This window comes from Triticum dicoccoides, chromosome 6B (assembly GCF_002162155.2).
Source record: "Triticum dicoccoides isolate Atlit2015 ecotype Zavitan chromosome 6B, WEW_v2.0, whole genome shotgun sequence".
Taxonomy (NCBI): Eukaryota; Viridiplantae; Streptophyta; class Magnoliopsida; order Poales; family Poaceae; genus Triticum; species Triticum dicoccoides.
The window spans coordinates 6,147,274-6,168,271 of record NC_041391.1 but is presented as its reverse complement, the minus strand read 5'-3'; the positions used below and the strand labels follow the sequence as shown (position 1 = coordinate 6,168,271).

At 45.6% G+C, this 20,998-nt stretch overlaps 1 long non-coding RNA gene across 1 annotated transcript; it reads right to left on the bottom strand.

Moving 5' to 3' along the window:
* Positions 1-8,107: 8,107 nt before the first annotated feature.
* On the bottom strand, positions 8,108-9,253 carry LOC119324576. The gene is made up of 2 exons (XR_005157037.1): positions 8,783-9,253; positions 8,108-8,695 (listed from the first exon to the last, which is right to left on the bottom strand). It is a non-coding gene; the product is annotated as an uncharacterized LOC119324576 (long non-coding RNA).
* Between the last annotated feature and the right edge of the window lie 11,745 nt (positions 9,254-20,998).

The following is a 20,998-nucleotide window of genomic DNA, read 5'->3' as shown; positions in this document are numbered from 1 at the left end:
ACCCGGATTCCGATGTGGCGCGTCGCTGAGAGGGTTACGCCCCAATGAAAATATTTTGGGTTTCATCTCCATAACAGTGGCTTAGTTTTTACGTTGGCTCGCCAAGCCTATCACAACCCTCCTCCTTTACCCGGGCTTGGGACCGGCTATGTTTAGACAACATAGGCAGAATTATTTTCATAATACCAACTGAAAATCTTTACGTCTTTTTTTACCCCCGAATTCGACTACTTTGCGTGAACAGGATAATTGGCCCACAGCTCTAATGAATCATGACATAAAGTCCTCCAAGACCGACTTCATTGCCACAGATCTGGAACAATTTTTTTTGTGAAATGTGACTTTTCATACTTTTTTTTTGTGAATCAACAAGACAATCTGAAATGTCTCTTACTTAAAAAGCATGTTTGTGGCCGATTTTTCTCATTGGGTTTCCTTCAAAACGCCTTCGACTGTGCCATGTTTTATTAACTTACCAAATAGAAGCATGCTTTCCGCCGATAACTGCCACATGTGTGGCACAATGGACACTCACCCACACGACCCTGTGTGGCATATCCAGCAGGCAGCCCACACGATGTTGTGTAGGCGAATATTAGAACTGTCCACACGTGTGGCAGGAGAAACACCCTACCACACGATTTCGATTCGTTCGGTACTAGGGGAACGATCCCCCGTACGAATTCGTTCGTCATGGGAACCCATAGCCTGCAGGCCTCCACAGTAGGCCCTTTCCCTGTGAAAAAAGGAACAAAAAGCCCATTGATAAAGAATTAAATGAAAATGCCCAGATCTTGTTTTTTCCCATGGTAAATAAAAGACCAGATTTTGCGCAGCTACAAAAAAATGCCATCAGCTTTGAAAATAGTAGAAAATTTTCCATTCGAATTTGACCAAAATATTTGGCATTATATTGTTTTTTAACAATGCCAAAGGTTATAAACACATATTTAATCCCCCAATGAAATATGGCAAATCTGCCATGACAAAAAAAATTCAATATTGCCATGAGAACAAAACACAAATAGTCGACAAATTCATGTGAAAAGAACACACAAATTTGACAGGACAATAAAAGATTAAAAAGCAATGGCATTTTTAATTACAATTGCCATGAAAGTTTAAATTAAATTGCCGTGTTTTGAAGGAGAATTTGGACGTGTTTGAGAAAAAACACAAAAAGTTGAAAATCAAGTATGGACAAAAGATATTTTCCATGGCAGATTGGTATCAACGAATTGCCGTGTTTCGTATGATGAATTTATCGTGTAGAAAAAAAACACAAAAAGATGGGAATTCAAGTATGAACAAGAAACTTACCATGGAAGGTTCGTATCAAGAAATGCCTTATTTTGTATGATGAATTTACCATGTGTGAGAAAAAAAATGAAAATCAAATATGAACAAGAAAATTGCCATGTCAGATTCATAGTGAAACTTGCCACGGCAGAAAAATTCATGTAAGCTAAAGTGCCATGATTTGAAAACTAAATTTGCCATGACCAATAAACTAAATTTGCCATGATTTGTAAACTAAATTTGCCATGAACCAATAAACTAAAATTTTCCATGATCAATAAACCAAATTTGTATCAAAACTTGGCATGGCAGGTTTGTATCAAGTATTGCCGTCTTTTGGTATGATGAATTTGCCATGTGTGTAAAACACACAAAAACTTGAAAATCAAAAATTGGAAAAATTGCCATGGAAGATTCGTATCAAAACTTGCCATGGCAAATTCGTATCAAGAATTGCCGTGTGTTTGTATGATGAATTTGCCGTGTATGAAAAAACACAAAAAGTGGAAAAATCGAGTATGAACATGAAAATAGCCATGTGAGATAGGGATGAAAATGGCGCGGAAACGGATGGAACTGGTTGCTATCATATTTGCTTTCATATATTTTTACAGAAGCGGAAACGAATACAGAAACCCCGGAAACGAATACGGAAATAGATACTACCGGAAACAAACACGGAGCGAATACAGAGCGGACACGGAAACAAAATTGTGTGTTGACCAGAACTTAAACCCCCTGGAATCATAGAGAAATACAAACAAAAAACAAACAAATTGATGGAATTCTTAACATGGCTACAAATTAATATGGTTGTGTCGGTAACATAGGGTAGTATTGTAGTAGTACATGACAATTCCGTATATAGTCTAGCTGAGTATGTATGTGGTAGTAAAAGTTGGTACTCAAATGATACATTCTGCTCATTCTACTCATTGTGTCATTGTGTGTTGTTTGGTAGTTGGCTACAAAGTAGCCATGAGGCTATAGTAGAAACAGAAATTCCATATTAACCAATATTTTAAATAGCGCGCTACAAAATATAGCGAGGCCCTTCTCTAAATGCTACACAAGTTATAGCGCGCTAATAGCGTGCTATATTTCAAAATAGCGTTTGCAAAAAAAATCAAAATATCTATAAATAAAGTATTTAAGCAACTAATTTTTTCATAGGAGCAAGCAATATATGCATCTGATAACAGGAGTGAGAAAGCTAGTGAGAGAATCTGATAAAAGGAGTGAGAAAGCTAGTGGCCGTGGGTTGGTTTTGGCCTGCTGGGCCTGTTGGGCTGTGCTTATTTCAGTTTTGCATGGTCTGCACGTTATAACGTTACAACGTTACAACGTTATAGCGTGTGTAGCGTGCTAATTACGCGATTAGCACCGTAGCGTCTGATTTTGCCAAAACGTAACGTCTCCCTTCCAAATATGCTATAACCGCGTTATAACGGCGAAATAGCGTGCTATTTAAAATATTGATATTAACTGAAACAGAAAGTTCCATTTCCACGTGTGTTCCACCGGAAAACACCATTCCGTTTTTGTTTACGTTTCCGCATAAAAAATGCCATTTCCATTTTCATTTTGCAAATTTCCATTTCTGTTTTCATATTTCCTCTTCGTTTCCATTTTTCCTCCGGAAAAGCGGAAACTTTCCACTCCATTTTCATCCCTAATGTGAGATTCATATCAAAACTTGCGACGACAAAAATTGTGTAAAATGAATTTGCCATGATTTGAAAACTAGATTTGCCAGGATCAATAAACTAAATTTGCCATGATTTGTAAACTAAATTTGCCATGATCAATAAACCAAAATTGCCATGATCAATAAACTAAATTTGCCATGATCAATAAATTAAATTTTCCATGGTTAAGTGAGAAAAAAATATAAAGATTGTCATGGGAGTGTTACAAAAAAACACCTACATTTGCCATGTTTAGTATACAAAAAATGTTGTGAATTTGCCGTGTGAATTTAGAAAAAATGTTTCTAAGTTTGCCATGTGTAGAGAAAACTTGACATGTGAACATTACATGAAAAAAATGCCATTTGACAAGTTTTAAATATTGTCATGTGAAATATTCCCCATGTAGTTTGCCATGTGATAATTACTAGATTTGCCATGGTATAATTAAAGTATTTGCCATGTTTGGAAAATTGCCATAGTGCTATATTTGTGTGGCCACCTCTAAAATAGTTTATGTGTTATATTTTGTACAATTTGAGATGGATGATGTGAAAGCAAAGTGTTATGGGTTTGCCATGTGCAAATATAAGTTGCCATGTGCGATGATAGTAGTTTGCCATGTTATTGAACTAACTTGTAGTTGCCATGGCAACATTCTTCTGATAGATATGGCAAAAGAACGTAGAAATTTGCCATGGCAAAAGTAGAGTAAACATTTGCCATGGAAAATGAAGTAAATTTTCCATGCTACAAACGATGTCTAGTCATAGTGATTTGCCATGGTATAAGAAATTAAATGATGTCTAAAATTCATGAGAAATGATAGAAAAAGATGAGTATAAATTAAAACAAGTTGCCATGGCAACTTGTTATAATTTTTGAGTTGCATCGTAGCGTAGTTTGACTTTACATGGCAAAAACATATTTTAGTTGACATTAACTATACATTTGGTAGTGCTATGAACTATAATTTGTAAATTTGTCATGAAATTTGGTTAATTAGCATCACATCAGACTAATTAGAAAAATCTGTAAATTAACTACATATAACATGATCGACTGAAAATTGGATCTCACAGAGTTGCATCGTATATATAAGAATCGAGAACAGTGCATCCCCTTCAGTGAGGAGCTGTGAAGTCATCTGAATAGAAAGACATAAATAAGACGCAAACATACATAAGCTCTTGATTAACATCATCATCCAGCTTCTTGACTTGGTCTCGAATCTCCAAATTAGCACACAACAAAAACAAGTGCTCGTTTACCTGCGTGAGTGAAAGGTGTCTCCGTCGTCATGGCTTTGGCAAAGTAGGACGTCCAAGTCCATGGCGGCATGTACAACAGAAACGCCCTCCATCGCCTCTGCTTGACTACAGTTAATTCTGAAACATTTTTAGATGAATTGCATCGAATGGGAACCTGAAGAATTGAGGCGAAATTGTAAAATGCAAGTGAAAGAGAATTGTCAAAATTTCCTAAAAGTGGTGGTTCTTTTCTTTATGGATCGGGTAGATCCATATGTTCTGAGGGGGAGACGAGGCCAGTTAATTCATTATGCTTATTTTTCAGTGAAAGTTGTATCCGAACATGTTTCTCAACATGAAAAAAAAGTCATATTGAGTTGTTAGAGAAATCAAGTTATAGCCAAAATAGTGTATAAATGGCACCTCACGTACCATAGAAGAACTGTGGGAACTTGACAGGAAGCACCACCGTCTCTTGCGGCGCCTGACGGGGATCCCCTCTGTATCGGAGACGAACCCCGAGCCTGGTGTCGATGGCGTCGTGCAGCCATGGCGCCACCGCAGCTCGACCCTGCCGTCCCACCAACTCCGACCAGCAACGCCGCCACGACCTAGCTCTCCAAACCAAATCCATCCAACTCGCTGAAGCCCAGGCGTGCACAGCCTCACCAACTCCCTATTGTCTTTCCCATCCTCCTCCTAAGCTCGGCTTGGGGCGGCAACGGCGAGCTCGGAGGGGACCCGGGAAGCAGGACGACGACCTTCGGTCTGATTCCGGCCAGGTCCGCCCCGTGCACCACCAGCAGCACCTGCTACATCGCCGGCTGATTCCCTTCGGCGCTCCTCTGCTCCGAGATGCTAGGGGCCGCCGCGGTAGCCAGCGCGTCCGCGAGCACAGACAATAGCCCATTCCGTCAAGCTCAGCGGTGAGCCTCGCCATCTGCCGCTCCACTACCAGCTCCCATCACGCATACACTCAATCTCGCACCGGAAATCCGTGGACTGCGGGCTTCCGCCGGAGCACGAACAAGGCTGGGGGCGGAGATCGAACCCCAGCAGCAGCCGCCCCTGCGTCCTTCCTTCTCCGGTACGCCTTCCATCGCCGTCGGCCGGATCCACCTCCGCCCGCCACCGCTCGGTGTCTCCGTCCGCCTCTGCTCGGGGCTGCCGTCAGCCGCTGCCCGGGCTATAGTGTGTGTGACGTGCGGGTAGGTGGGGAAGAAAGGTGAGGCAGAGTGGGGGGAGAAGAACGCGAGATCGGGAGTGAGGGTGCGGCAGAGTTTGTCGCGGCCCGCACGCGGCTGTGGGATGACGTGACGACGTACAATGCTCTAAAAATCATGCAAACTGATCCAACCACAGATGAGGCGTTCGGGCGGGATGCTACGCACCACACGTGTGGGTGTTAGTATTTTCCTAATTTAATTGGCTGCTAAAGTATATTTAAGAAAATAAACATTAACAATAAAATGAACAATAAAATGGTAGGTAAATCATGATAAATGCGTAAAAACCATTTGTAAGCCCTTTGCAGCGCACATATATTTATCTAATGTATAAAGAAATTAGCGCACATTACCAGATGTGTTTGTAGCTTACGATGAGGAGAGTGGTAGTCCATAGATAGGGGAGTATGGTTGTTTCTCTTTATTTATCTACTTGTGAGGGAAAGATGATGATACTTTTTTATTTCAAAACTTTTCTCTCACACGCATCGACCGATCGTGCATTGTACATTTTTTCTAAAAAATTAAGATTCTATAGATCTGATGGGTGAGAAGGAAGAGCTAGCTATAGTTCAAGCCTTCAAGGAGAGGCTGCTTCGGGTGCCGGAGCCAAGGGGCACTCCTTCTTGCATATCTTCATCGTCGCGTAGCAATATTCATCACCTGCCAAGCAGCAGTAGCACAACGGTATGTCGAGTTTGCAGAATGACGAGTCTTTCTTGTAGGCGCACAGCCCATTGGGCAAACTAATCTTCTCGTCGCCTCCGCCGTCGATGATCTGGCCTGAACGAAAACAGATGATTAAATAAGATTGAAACCAGGGTGATTGATCCATGATTAACAAAGAAGCAACACAAGCAATCGTTGAAATTGTGGATCTTACATCGTGCATTGGTGGCAAGGAGGAGGCATACGGTGAGAAGAAGTGCAACCATGCGGATGCTGGTCATGTGGTTGTTCATCATGTGTTATGTATGCTGATGAGTGATGACGGTGAAGTGATCAGACCGATGGACTGGAGCACTGCCTATAGGCGTACGTATATCTTGTACTTGTACTACGACGAGATGCTCGCTCCATGGAGGGATAAATGGTCTTCATGGGTACAGAGAGAATGGAAACTAATCTTCTGTGTTATGGTCGAATCAAATGATCAAATCAGCCGCGATTGTCTCCCATGTTTACACCTGTATCTATCCAACGTATAACTTGCCTTTTCTACCAACGATTATCTTGCAAATTACGACCTTCTCCCTGCAATTATCTTACAAGTTACAACCATCCTCTGGTAAAAAAGAAAAACTACAATCATCCTGCATATGCAAAACCCGTCTTGCATGAATCTACGCTGATGAGCGGCAGTGGCAACAACGTGGAGTGGACATGGATGGCATATATATAAATTTTCTACTATACTTAAACGACAAGCAGAATAGAATGGTGCCATATATATACATCAATGTGCATTCAGGTATTGTACGTGCATTCTAGGGAATTTGTGGTTTGCGTTTTCCTTAAATGTGCTCATATAGTTTTGAAATGTATTTGGATGTTTTATTTATTTTTTGTATAAATATGTGTTCGTGCCTTCATAAAAATGCTTTTGTAATTTTGAAAGTGTTCGTGCATTTTAAATTGTTTGTGTAGATTTGAAAAAGTGTTTCACATATTAAAAAAATGTTCATATAATTTAAAGAATTTCACCCTTTTAAAACATGAAGTTATAAACGGTTTTCCCATGTTTGAAAAAGAGTCCACAATGTAAAAATTACTCGTGCAGTTTAAAAGTCTCTAGTTTCAAATGTTCACCTGTTCAGAAAAATAGTGTTCTTGCAGTTTAAAAAATATATAATTTGAAACTGAGTGGGAGTATGAGTTACGGTGTATAGTTCTGTGCAGGGTATATCTCGCGGATGGCAGCCCTCATGGCCAGCTTAATGAGATTAGTATATAATGTTTTTAAGTATTTCCTTACGCTGGCAGCATTGAATGACAAGTTTGTCATGAAGTGACCGAGATCACCACCTATTGATTGACCATTCTTGAATGCAATCCGATAAGATGTATGTTGGCGAGGGCGGAAGGAGCATAAGAGGGGACAAGGGTGGGGGCGGCGTACTGAAATAGTGGGCGTGGATCAGTGGAAGGTCTTAAACCCTGCTTACTGGGTTAAAGGCATGCAATTTTTTCTCCCAATGCAAGACAAGGTGTGTATTTCCATATATGATACTAAAGTACAAAGCATTTTACAGTCTATCGTTCGTGAGCACATATATCACCCGTGAATGAAGTTTCCCCAACAAAGTTAGCCCATTGATATAATTGCTCACCTCCTCAATGTTCCTGAAACAAAGTTAGACCATCGACTCACCGACGATCTTGAGTACTTCACATGGTTGATCGCAAGTAGGGCGACGAGGTGAAATAATGGCATTGTGGTATTCTTGGCTTACCGCTACTGAGAGGTGTCACACCAATTCTATGTTGCCATCATGGTCACACATGGCTCGGGGACGTGGTTGAAGGTGAGGGAGATGGGGCTGGAGCTAGAGGGAGGAAGATGAGAGGGCAGGAGCTAGTCACGACGGGGACAACAAAAATTATAGCGGTAAAGGCATCTAGTGAGGGAGACGAGAAAAATCTCTACCTAATAATAAAGCACGTAGGGTTTCTGGTCGTACGTCGTCGGCGTGTTTACAGAAAATCCCATGCTGTTTTGGGTATTCAACTTGCAGTACTATTATAACTCAACCGGAAGCCGTACTAACAAGAGAGAAAAAATAAAATAAATAACCCACCCACCCGCACGTCCCTGCCTCCCAATCCCATCTCCACCTCCTGCCGCCGCCTGCTGGCCAAACCACGCGCCGCCGGCCACCCCCGCTCCGTCGTGTGTCGCCGGCCCACCCCCACGCCGCTACGCGTCGTCGGTGCATCAGTCCTTCCCCACATCGGGGGGCCGCCTGGACGAGCAGTACGACAGTAATCACCCTTGCCTCGGGAAAGCAGAACAGAGTCGTGGGCCGCTGGAGTGAAGCTGGGGCGGCCGTCGTAGCCTGCAGTGGAGGAGCGGCGCTAGTATCGAGCGGGACTTGCGCTTGGACGTCACGGGTGCTCCTGACGGTGGCTCCCGACACGGTCGGAGAAGGTGGGGCGGCGCGGATCTGGCACTGAACAACATCGGGAGCTTGGGCGTCGGGGTCGGAGGTCCATGGCGCGGGTGTGATGCTCCCTATACAGAAAAGATACGGGGAGGTGAGAGGTGAGGGAGAGATCCAGAAGGGGGAGGAATAGAGAGGGAGAAGGTCAGCAGAGCAACAGCCGGTCGCCGGACGGGAGGCAGGCGCCCTGGGTCGAGGGGAGCTCCTTGCTCCAGCGTGGTTGGTGCTGGCGGCGGCATACGGGCGGTAGCGTTGTGCAGCGCGGCTGGCTTGTTTATGGGCTCCTAGCTGGCGGCTGGACTGCGCGCGCGAGGGCAGGTTGGGCATGTGGCGGAGGCGTGGGAGGAGGAGGTCTGGTGGGGAATCCGTCTGGTGGTGCTGGTCGACAAAGCGTTGGATGGATGCGTGGAGAAGATAAGATTCTCGGTGGGATTGAATGCTTGTCGCTACTGCTTTTTCTAAACAATGCGTTGTAGCTGCTGCTAGAAGTCGGTCTCATTTTTTTTGCGTAGAGCTAGATCTCTACTAGCATACAATCTACTACTACTTGGCTGTTGTTTAAGCCTACCATAGCTTAATCTTAATTATGAATATTAGTAGTTACAGTACTTAAAAGATGTGTGAATGAAATATTGGAAAGATTTGTTCAAAAAAATATTGAAAATAAATACTATTTCTGAAGGGAAAAGATATCTGGGGCTCACCTATGGACTATCTGATTATCAATATATTCCTCAAGTCTCGATGTTCCTGATACCGTTGATGAGATAGAGAGGAGGGAGGGACGAAGAGTTGAGAGGGTACGACAATGGTGCATCCTGCTCGAACTGGGTCTAGAGGAGGGGCTCCGTCCTATTTGCCCCGCACACCGGCTAGGGAGAGAGAGAGAGAGAGAGAGGGAGAGAGAGAGAGAGAGAGGGAGAGAGAGAGAGAGGCATGCGGTCATGGCTAGGTCGACCATGTCCTTGGTCCTTTCGTGCACCACCTTCATGCATGTAGCTACTCCCCTCCCTCATATCATCTCACCCGCAATTCTGCATGTCCTAATCCTAATCTTGTTCGAGCTCTTATGATGGTGTCAAGGGAAGTAGCCGCGTTGGCGCAGTCGGTGTGCTCCTACTGTTGGCGGTAGCGTATCAACAAAAGAGCACCAAGCAATGTAAACTCTTTACTATCTAATACGTCGTCTAACCTTTGAAGTGGTCAAGTATAAAATATGAATTCATGATAAGACGAAGAAGAATCTAACAGATTGAAAGATAGAGCTCGGTATTTCACCATGAGATAAACTCTCAAATATCACGTAAACCCTGGAATTTATTTCATACCCGTTGCAACGCACATGCTCTTACTAAAACGCTAGCTTTTATTATTAATAAGGGAATTCTCACATTCGACCATTGTCGGTGTCAAAACCGGCGGATCTCAGGTAGGGGGTCCCGAACTGTGCGTCTAGGCGGATGGTAACAGGAGACAAGGGACACGATGTTTTACCCAGGTTCGGGCCCTCTTGATGGAGGTAAAACCCTACGTCCTGCTTGATTGATATTGATGATGTGGGTATTACAAGAGTAGATCTACCATGAGATCAAGGAGGCTAAACCCTAAAAGCTAGCCTATGGTATGATTGTTGTTATTGTTGTTGGCCTACGGACTAAAACCATGAGATCCGGCGCGTATATTGCCTTCGGCGTTGCAAGGCGGGTTCTTCTTCAAATTCCATGTGCCTGCCGAATAGTGTCCGGCTTCCTTATAAATGTTGCGCTCCTTGGCTTCCACATCTAATAATGGCCCTCTTCCACGTGTCGTAAGAATGCGAAAAGCTAGGGTATTTTTGCGTTTTACCCCCTAGCCACGCGAATGAGCTGCCTATAAGAGAGGCGAGGATCTAGATCCAACTCACACCATCCTCCTTTCGCAAGTACTCATCGAAGCGCCTCTGACAAAAATCCATTCCATCATGGATAGTCGACGCGGCTCCTCCTCTCGCGCTCCCAGCCCTCAGCCAGGAGATTGAGGGAGATGTTCAGTTCCACACAGCGAGCTAGTGACGCTCCAAACCGAGGGATATCTTCCCCCAGCCTTCATGGTTCTGGTTCGAGCCGGACTGGCCACCTACAGGGGTGGAAAGCAGGCGGAGAGCGTCCCCAATCCCTCCAAAGGAGAGCGGGTATGCTTCGTCCCTTATCTAATATGGGGACTCAGATTTCCCATACATCCGTTTCTCCGGGGGCTCATGGAGTTCTATGTACTCCAGCTTCACCATCTTACACCTGCCTCCATTCTGCACATCGCGGGCTTCGTAGCTCTTTGCGAGCTGTTCTTGGGCGTCGAGCCCCATTTATCTATCTGGAACCCCTAAGAAGGCGTCCGAAGACTGGCCTTCGGAATGGTTTTATATGGAGGACGCCCCTCTGCCGGATCCAGTTCGGATCGGCCTCCCGGAGTTCAGCAACGCTCCCTTGAAGAAATGCCTGAGTTGGCGCCCGCGGAGCTCTCAACAGGAAGATGATGGGAGCGTCCAATATCTGATGGGCCGGATAAGGTTGCTGGCCCACTCCGGATTGACCATGATTGGAGTCATGGCCACGTGCATTATGCGAGGGGTGCATCCGCTCCAATATAGGGGCCACCCCATGTGGGATTTCAACGGGGAGGATGACTCCACCCGTCATGGCTGCAAGGGGCCGGGATCGGCCGCCGATCTGGTAAAGATCCCATCCGGCTTGTACAAGGGGGAGAAGGAGGACTTCCTCCGCACGAGTCCATTGAATGGATTCTCCATGAATAACCCCCGGAGCTGGGTAAGCGGACGTTTATCTGTCCGATCCATATTCCCAAATTCAAGTGTCTCACTTTGTGATTCTGACGCAGGAGCTGCGTCGGGACGTGGAGGGCATACAAAGCCTGACTCCACGGCCTGAGGATCTGGGACGATCTCTTGATCCGGCCTCCGCAGAGGATCCGGACACAAAGGTGGAGCTGATTGACGGGGTGTTCCACCAACTTAGCATGGACAATGCTCCAGTCGCCATTACGGCTGACTACCCCGGTTTATCTCCGGCTTCCCAGGTGACCACGACCGGAGTCCTGACACCACCATTTGATCCATGCTCATTTCTGACCATCGTATACCAATGGTGCATCGCAGGAGGCGCCTTTAAGGCGGGAAGCCGAACCCGCGGCGGCTGACCAACAAGGGTCAGTTCAGCCCAGCAGGCGGAAGAGGAGTGCGGCGCGAATCGAAATGTCACTGCAACGGTACGGCGCACCGCTGTTTTTAAGGGAAAGATCCCTAGGAGGTATATTAACGCTCATGATTTCCCAGGAGGAAGAGCGCTCGCCGGACAGTGTCCAGAGAGGTTGCCAATCAAGCCTCCGCCAGCCATGCTCCAACGCGTGGTCCGGAAGGGGAGGCGAACACAAGGCATGAGCCGGATGCTGCTCCAACGGAGGATGCCGATAGGCTGTCCGCCACCAGGTCCAAGGTGGCGAGCGCCATGAATCACAGGCGCCGCTGGATGGTTCTTCGTGACGCGTGTTTCTCTCCGGAGGCACTGAGTGTCTTTAATGCGGGAGACGCGCACCTCCGTGCCGCTCAAGATGGTTTAACCAGAGCCATGGAGCAGTATGTGAAAGACATACGGGTGAGGAATTTTAATAGTTATATATGCCAGTAGCCCCCAAGACTTAAAATAGTTAGAATAACTGATTTAAGGATCATTTGTTTATGCAGGATCTTACGGAGAAGAATACCTGTCTGTCCTAGGAGCTTCAAGAGTGCAAGGCCCAACTTGAGGCCGCACTAGCCGCCGCAGGTGGAGCCACAGAGACCCCCTTTGGTATTACATACTTTGAAAAGATAAGTAGTTGATGAAGTGCGGCGTGTGCGTAAGTCTGACAATTAAATTGCAGAGGGTGCCGGACTGGAAACGGACAAGCAACATCTGCTACGCCAGCTGAAGGCTGGCGAGAAGGTTCTTATGAGGGTGCAGCAGGAGAGGAACAAACTCCAAGAGGCCAACACCCAGCTGGGCGAAGAACTAAAAGATGTTCGGGTCCAGCTGTCCGACTCCGTAAAGGAGAATCGACGGCTTCGTCGCGGCATTTACAGTAAGTGTTTGAGAAAACTCTTTTGAAAAGAAGAGTTCGGCGAGGAAGTCGATTGACAGAAATGTGTCTGTAGGTGTGCTCACGGGTCGTCCGGCGGAGGAAATGCCTGCTTCCACGTATTCGGCAGGCGATGAGCGGCGTCGTCCGGGCCTTATGTCCGTCCGTCTCCCTACCCGAGGGTCTTCGAGGGCTTGCTGACAAGCTTCAGGGAGTACGACAGCGCTTCCGTCTGTGGAAGATATCGGCCTGCCGTCAAGGCGCCAGGGAGGCCTGGGCCATGGTGAAGACGCGATACACGAAGGCTGATCCAAACCACATGGCCGAGGTCGGACCTATGGGGCCCGATGGGAAGGAGATCCCTGTGAGCTTAATGTACGGCCATGTAGAGTTGGCCGCGTAATATTCCCAATGGGACTGTAAACTAGACAGCCTATTAGATGGGATTGAAGAGGAGTTCAATCAGTCAATTTGACGATGTAATTTTAAAATGACATGTAAAATGCCTTCTAGCCGGATTGTTGATCGTTTGTCTTTGCGGACCTTTTCGCTTCAACCTCGGGACCCAACAGTCCGGAGTGTGTCCGAATACCCTAGCGGTTATAAAAACCGGGGCATGCATGGAGACCAGGCGTAGGGGTCATTAGTGCTTTATCAGACAAGTGCCCAACTAGTTATGTTATATTACATGGTTAGTAAGAAACATCTTCCAGGGAGAATAGTTCGGTTAGGGGTTCCTTTCCCTGGGGGGCATGCCCTAAGGTGCATGTCCGTACTGTGAAAAGAGCAGAAAAAGCATCTGGGGGCAGATAAGTTTAAATAAGTAATAAATCATCTTTCAAGTCACCGACCGAATATTCCCTTAAGAACGCTAGCTTTCGGCTTCATCCAGTCTGAGGTACACATTCGGCTGACCTGGCAGTAACAATCGCAGAGGTGCTCCCTTTACCTCCTAGCCGAACAATCGGGAATGTAGGGGTAAGCATAGGAGCCAGGCAACCCAGATTGGCCAAAACTTTAGTCATATCGATGCATATAATGGTGAATAAAAGGTACATGCGGAAGTATGACACATGTGTTGGGCATGAAGCCCGTATAAATAAGCTTCTGTTAAAGAAGCCCCCAGGTATAATGAGTGCTAGTAGCACATCAAGTATGTGCGAACAATGCGCAGATCAGCCCGTCAAAGGCTTTTACTAAAAAAAGGAAGGAGGAAGAGAACAAGAGACAACGAAAATGTAAAAGGTGGATGGGGGAGGGAGACGAACTCTGAGTCCGGCGCTAGGCGTAGAATCTTCGGAGACGGGCTGCGTTCCATGGGTTCGGCTCGAGTCGGTTGTCAGAGGCGTTGCGTAGACGGTATGCTCCGCCGGTCAGGACTTGGTCGATGATGAAGGGACCTTCCCATTTGGGCTTAAGTTTGTCCTTTTTCTTGTCCGGCAGGCGTAGAACAAGTTCGCCAACATTGTAAGTTTTGGCCCGTACTTCTCTGCTTTGATATCTTCGAGCCTGCTGCTGATAGAATGCGGAACGAGCTTTTGCCACGTCCCGCTCCTCCTCTAAGGCGTCCAAACTGTCCTGCCAATCCAACTCGGCTTCTCTTTCTTCGTACATGCGCACGCGAGATGAGTCATAAATTATATCGCAGGGCAGAACTGCCTCTGCGCCGTACACCATAAAAAATGGTGTGAATCCGGTAGTGCGGTTCGGCATGGTCCGCAGCCCCCAGAGTACGGAGTCGAGCTCCTCTACCCAGTGCGTGTTAGATTCCGTGAGGGCCGTGAAATTCGTGCCGTTATCAGTGATGATGCTGTGGGGGACACCATAACGGTGTACTACCCTGGATATGAAGTCTATCACGGGTCCGGATTCGGCCGTTTTAACTGGCTTGGCCTCTATCCATTTGGTGAATTTGTCCACCATGACCAATAGGTATTTTTGCTTGTGGGTTCCCCCTTTAAGGGGTCCAACCATATCAAGCCCCCAGACCGCGAACGGCCAGGTGATGGGTATAGTTTTGAGGGCGGTGGGTGGCATGTGGCTTTGATTAGCAAAGAGCTGGCAACCGACGCATCGTTGGACTAAGTCCTGAGAATCTGCCCGGGCAGTCGGCCAATAAAATCCCGTACGGAAGGCCTTGCCTACAAGGGCCCGGGCTGCGGCGTGGTGCCCGCCGAGTCCGGCGTGAATTTCAGCCAGGAGATTTTGCCCTTCCTCTTCGGAGATACACCTTTGAAGGACTCCGGTTGTGCTTTTCTTATAAAGTTCTCCCTCATGGACCTTGTAGGCTTTAGATCGCTGAACTATGCAGTGGGCCTCATTTTGGTCTTCGGGGAGTTCCTGCCTAGTTAAGTAGGCAAGGAATGGTTCCATCCACGGGGCGATTACTGCCATTATTTCATGGGCTGAGGGTGTTATTTCATTGGCTGAGCCACCGACTGTGTCAGAATGTTCCGTGTTGGGTGGCACGGTTGGTTCCGGGTTGCTATTTCCGGACTCCTCTTCCCATAGTACGGATGGCTTAAATAGCCGCTCCAGGAAGATGTTTGGAGGGACGGCGTCGCGTTTTGCGCCGATGCGTGCCAACACGTCGGCTGCCTGGTTATTATCCCGGGCTACATGGTGGAATTCGAGTCCTTCGAACCGAGCTGACATTTTTAAGACGGCGTTACGATAGGCTGCCATTTTTGGATCCTTGGCGTCAAAGTCTCCATTTACTTGAGATATTGCGAGGTTTGAATCCCCGCGCACCTCTAGGCGTTGAATACCCATGGAGATTGCCATCCGGAGACCATGTAGAAGGGCCTCGTATTCAGCTACATTGTTAGAGTCCGTGTACATTATCTGAAGTACGTATTTGACTGTGTCTCCGGTTGGGGACGTCAGTGCGATGCCAGCCCCCAAGCCGGCCAACATTTTAGAGCCGTCGGAATGCATGATCCAATTGGAGTATGCGCCGTACTCTTTAGGGAGTTCGGCTTCGGTCCATTTGGCGATGAAGTCAGCCAAAACTTGCGACTTTATGGCTCGCCTTGGTTTGTAGGTTATGTCAAATGGTAAGAGCTAAATGGCCCATTTTGCAATCCTGCCCGTCGCGTCGCGGTTGTTTATAATGTCGTTGAGGGGTACTTCGGAGGCCACTGTTATCGAGCACTCTTGAAAGTAGTGTCGCAGCTTCCGGGATGCCATGAACATCGCGTACGCTATCTTTTGATAATGTGGATACCGGGACTTGCATGGGGTTAAGACAGTGGATACGTAGTACACTGGTCTTTGAAGAGGGAATTCGTGTCCTTCTATTTCTCGTTCGACGACGAGCGCTGCGCTAACAACTTGATGTGTTGCCGCGATATATAATAACATTGGTTCGCCTAGGTTGGGCGCGGCCAGGACCGGATTTGTTGCTAATATGTCCTTTATTTCTTCGAGTCCGGCCGTGGCAGCATCTGTCCACTCGAAGTGTTTGGTGCGCCTTTTATTCCGGACTAAGGTTGTGTTCAGGGCCGGATTGTCCCAAAATCTAGTTTCGGTTTTCCAGGCACTCTCCATCGCATAGTATTTTCGTACTATGGTCGCCAGGTCGGCGAAGCGCGTGACCTCGCGATGACTTATGGCGTTCCTGATTCCCTTGTCCATGCAATTATTGCAGAAAATAGAGATTGCGTTTTCCTCATGGCAGTCCTTTATCCTGTCCATAACTAGGAGGAATCTGGCCCAGTAATGATGTACTGTTTCATCGGGCTCTTGCTGTATTTGAGATAGAGCGCTTGTGTTTGGGTGGGCGGGTGGAACTAAATTTGGAACCCTGCCCAATCTGAGGCTCAAAGGCCGAGGAATTTTCGGATTTGGAAGCTTGGATTGCTGGAGGTCGTCCAACGAATCTAGTCCGCTGCCTGACTTTAGGTTCAGTACTCGATTGACGTCCATCCCTCCGCGGGAATCCGGCATGGAGCGGGAATCCGGACATAACTGGTTTTTAACATAGAGGAAGAGTCGCCGCGTTGTTCTTCTACCACAGTAACATGGTGGGTAGCCTGGGGAGAGTTAATTTCTCTCAGATTGGTTTTAAGCCCAATCTGATCGTAGTCTGTAGCGACTCCCAGGGCGGCGATGCGATCCAAGAGCTCGTTTGCGGAAGAGAGCTCTATCGGATCCAACTGCTCGGCGAATTCCGAGTTGATGCGAAGATCGCTTTTGATGACCCGAGAGGTCATCGTCGAAGCGGTGGCCGAACAACCATAAGAAAACCACCTAGCCGGATAGCTTGACCGGCGGCCAAAGCTCCTTTGGTGATGGTATCGTCTTTAAAGACGGGAAAAGGCATCCTTCCTGATTGCGACGGCACAGAGGAACTCTCAATGAAAGCACCAATGTCGGTGTCAAAACCGGCGGATCTCGGGTAGGGGGTCCCGAACTGTGCGTCTAGGGGGATGGTAACAGGAGACAAGGGACATGGTGTTTTACCCAGGTTCGGGCCCTCTTGATGGAGGTAAAACCCTACGTTCAGCTTGATTGATATTGATGATGTGGGTATTACAAGAGTAGATCTACCATGAGATCAAGGAGGCTAAACCCTAGAAGCTAGCCTATGGTATGATTGTTGTTATTGTTGTTGGCCTACGGACTAAAATCATCCGGTTTATATAGACACCGGAGAGGGCTAGGGTTACACAGAGTCGGTTACAATGGTAGGAGATCTACATATTTGTATCGCCAAGCTTGCCTTCCACGTCAAGGAAAGTCCCATCCGGATACGGGACGAAGTCTTCAATCTTGTATCTTCATAGTCTTGGAGTCTGGCCGATGATGATAGTTCGGCTATCCGGACACCCCCTAATCCGGGACTCCCTCAACCATATTATCAACACTTATTAACAATGGATGTAAAAGGATGCACAATGGCATATGAAGCATGTTATGCCCATTCTTCCGTCCGGTGCAACGCACATGTATTTGTACTATTTCTAACAATAAATGGGCTATTGCTTTTTGCGGCACGTAACGGAAATTGTCCCAAAGTTGTAAAGTATTACCCATCAATACCACCTATAAGTGATAAAAATATTTCGCACAAGGGAATCCTCTGCCTTGGCCGGCTCATGCAGTAGGGACCTCCCATACTGCGCTCTGCGTGCCGGGAGAAGACGCCGCACGTCCGTTTGGACCGGCCCATGTCCGGGTGGCCTGGTTTTTAAATTTTCTTTTTTTTTTCGTTTTCCTTTTTGCTACTTTAAATAATTTATGACTTCAAAGAGTACTGAAAATTTAAAAAATGACTTGAAAAAGTCCTGAAAATTAAAAAAAATGAGAATTTTGAAATAAATTGTTTAATAAATCATAAAATATTTGTGGATTGCAAATATTCCGCAATTTTATCAAAAAATATTCAAAAAAGTTTGAAATTTCAAAATCTATTGTTTTGGAAATAAATCATGATTTTTAAAAGTTCAATTATTAAAAAAATGTTAATGAAATTGAACAAAATTTCGCCAATTCAAAAAAAGTTCATGAAAAATATCCTAAAAATTTAAAAAACGTTCATGACTTATAAAATAGTTTATTCATTCATAAAAAAATTATTGATTCAAAAAATGATCATGTATTTCAAAAAATGTTTGTTAAATGAAAAAATGTTCGTTAAATAAAAAATATTCGTGAAATTAAGAAATTGTTCCAGAAATTTCCAAAGCAATGTTTGTCCATTCTAGAAATGCACCGATTCAAAATTGTTAAAAATGTTTGCAAATAGTTTAAAATGTTGATGAATCAATTTTTTTATTTTAGAAAATGTTCAAAAATTTGTAAAAATGTTAATGAATTTGGCAAATGTTCATGATTTCAAAGATGTTCACGAGTTTTAAAAAATGTTCATGATTTCACAAAATTGAGAGTGATAGTGTATCTCGGTGATGATGTAAAATGTGATCATGGTTATTGAAGATTATGATTTTTGTCCCGTTGCAATGCACGGGCCCTTTTGCTAGTAGGTGCTAATAGCCTAATGGGCACCTGCGTGTAGTACATGCCACATACATTCAAATTGAGTACTCGAGAAGCAAACATGTGGATGCCCATCCTCACCTCAAGTAATTCACATCTTCTCTGTTTGTCAAATTCGATACATAAGAAACAAAGCACACCATCCGATATGTCCTAAATATGTGATGTCGAGTAGTGTTTCTGAAACATACAAACTTAATGATTAGATATGTTTTTTCTATATATAGTTTATTTCTAAGGAACCGGCAAACTCTGATTCATGGCGATTGATGTTTCCTCCATAGGAAGCATAGGCCTTGTCCTAGTTAAGTACAAAGACGAAAACATAGTAAATTAAATAATATGTTATGGTAAAATAAAACCTAAATAAAAAGTTATCGTGGCAACATTGTCTCGAATATTATTTTTTACTCATCCGTTCGTCGGTTCTGGACTGTCGCAATACCAGATAATTGCTAAACAAATTCAAGTGGAGGATCTATTTTACAGCAATTCCATGCAACAAACCGTTTAGTTTGAAAGCTTTCCGCACGATAATATAAATCCACTTATTGCACATAGTTCCATGAGTATAATTGTAAGACATATGTAAGTTAGAATTAACCGAACAATAACTCAACAAGGAGGCACACATATAATGGAGAAGTAACACATTAATGTTCTATAAACTCTGTGCATAACCGGTGATATTGACAAAACAAAACTTAGCTAGAATATATCAAAGATATATATGTAAAAGACAGATAGATGCCACTGACAAAGGCAGAACCTTGCAAAGATAGTTGGATCATGGATCATATAACAAAACCGATTTGAAGATATATCAGACATATTAGTAGACTTGGATTTAAGAGTTGTTGGTGTCAGAGTCCTCTTCAAACTCCCCATCGCCCGAGTGGTACTCTGAGGCCTTGTACAATGGGAGGTGCTTAGAGAGATGCTTAGAAAAATAAATCGGGTTTTTCAAAGCACCGGTGCCTATTTTTACAGGAGAGAGGCTTAGCTAAGCGTCTATCTTGTACAAATAAGCATTGGTGCTTAAAAAAAGCCTGATTTATTTCTCTAAGCACCTCTCCTAAGCACCTCCCATTGTACAAGGCCTGAGTAGTCTGAGTCGTCTTCTTGCCGAACCTCCTCCTCGAAAGCAGCTATCTGCTCTTGCCCTTGCTCAAATACTGGTGGCCACCGCCTACAGATAGGTATCAAACTCCCACAAGAACTGCCGCAGTATCCAAAAAGATATTTGAAATATGTTAGTACTACATACGAGTACCTGCTTAGTCAACTGTGAATCTTAATGCAAGAAATTTGATCAAGCAGGTACCATTGGTTGTGGATCCATATCGCGCAATCTCCTTAGAAAAGCGATAATTTCCTGGTCGGCCTCCTCTTCTGTCTTCTCGCCTCCATGAATCCGCCTAATGTTGTTGTGAACTTCTATCTCATCCTGGCCTTCCAAAGAATCTGAGGGATCGCCTTCCAAGAATGGCTGACGGATCCGTAGAGGGAAAGCTCCCCATGGAATGGTGCATGCTCTGAGGAGCTTGGCAGCAAAGTTGTTGGGGTCATTAGAGTCGGTGACTGTGATCTCACTAGAATCCTTCCTTGCCTCTTCCCACAATTCCTTGGCCTGCGCCTGCAACTCCGCCCTTCTGAAATTGTAGTCCTCATCCACCTCCATGTAGCCCCTTGTCCGAGACTCCTCCATCCAGTCCTCTTCACCTTCGTCATCATAATCATCTTCTTCATCTTCATCATCATCCACATCATCGTCATGCTCATCATCATTATCTTCCCCAGAAGGCTCCTCCTCGGTGAGGTCCCCGCTCCCAACCTCCTCGGAGATATCGTTTCGGGCTTGTCGTCGGGCGTCGAGGATACACTTTAGGACCAGCGATTGCATGATGTCAACATAGTCCAGCCGGATCTTGCCACGCAAACGGAGGTGAAGATCGATGAGGTCATCAGAGGCTAGCTTTGCCGCCCATGCGTGGGAGTGGCTACGGCACCGGTGGAAGTCCCTTGGCGGCAGCCACACGAAGATCGCCTGCAGCACAAGGTCAGGAAGGTCCTGCTGCTGACGTTGCACCGCCACCTGATCACCCGTGGTCTGCTGGATCGACGACGACAATACTTTGGTCGACAATTTTATTTATTCTTCTCAAAGATCGATCGATTTTGTGAGCACGTGTTGAGAGAGATGAGATCTTTTTTGCGGGAAAATTAGAGAGCTTTATTCATTGAAAGCACACTCGGTGCCGTCA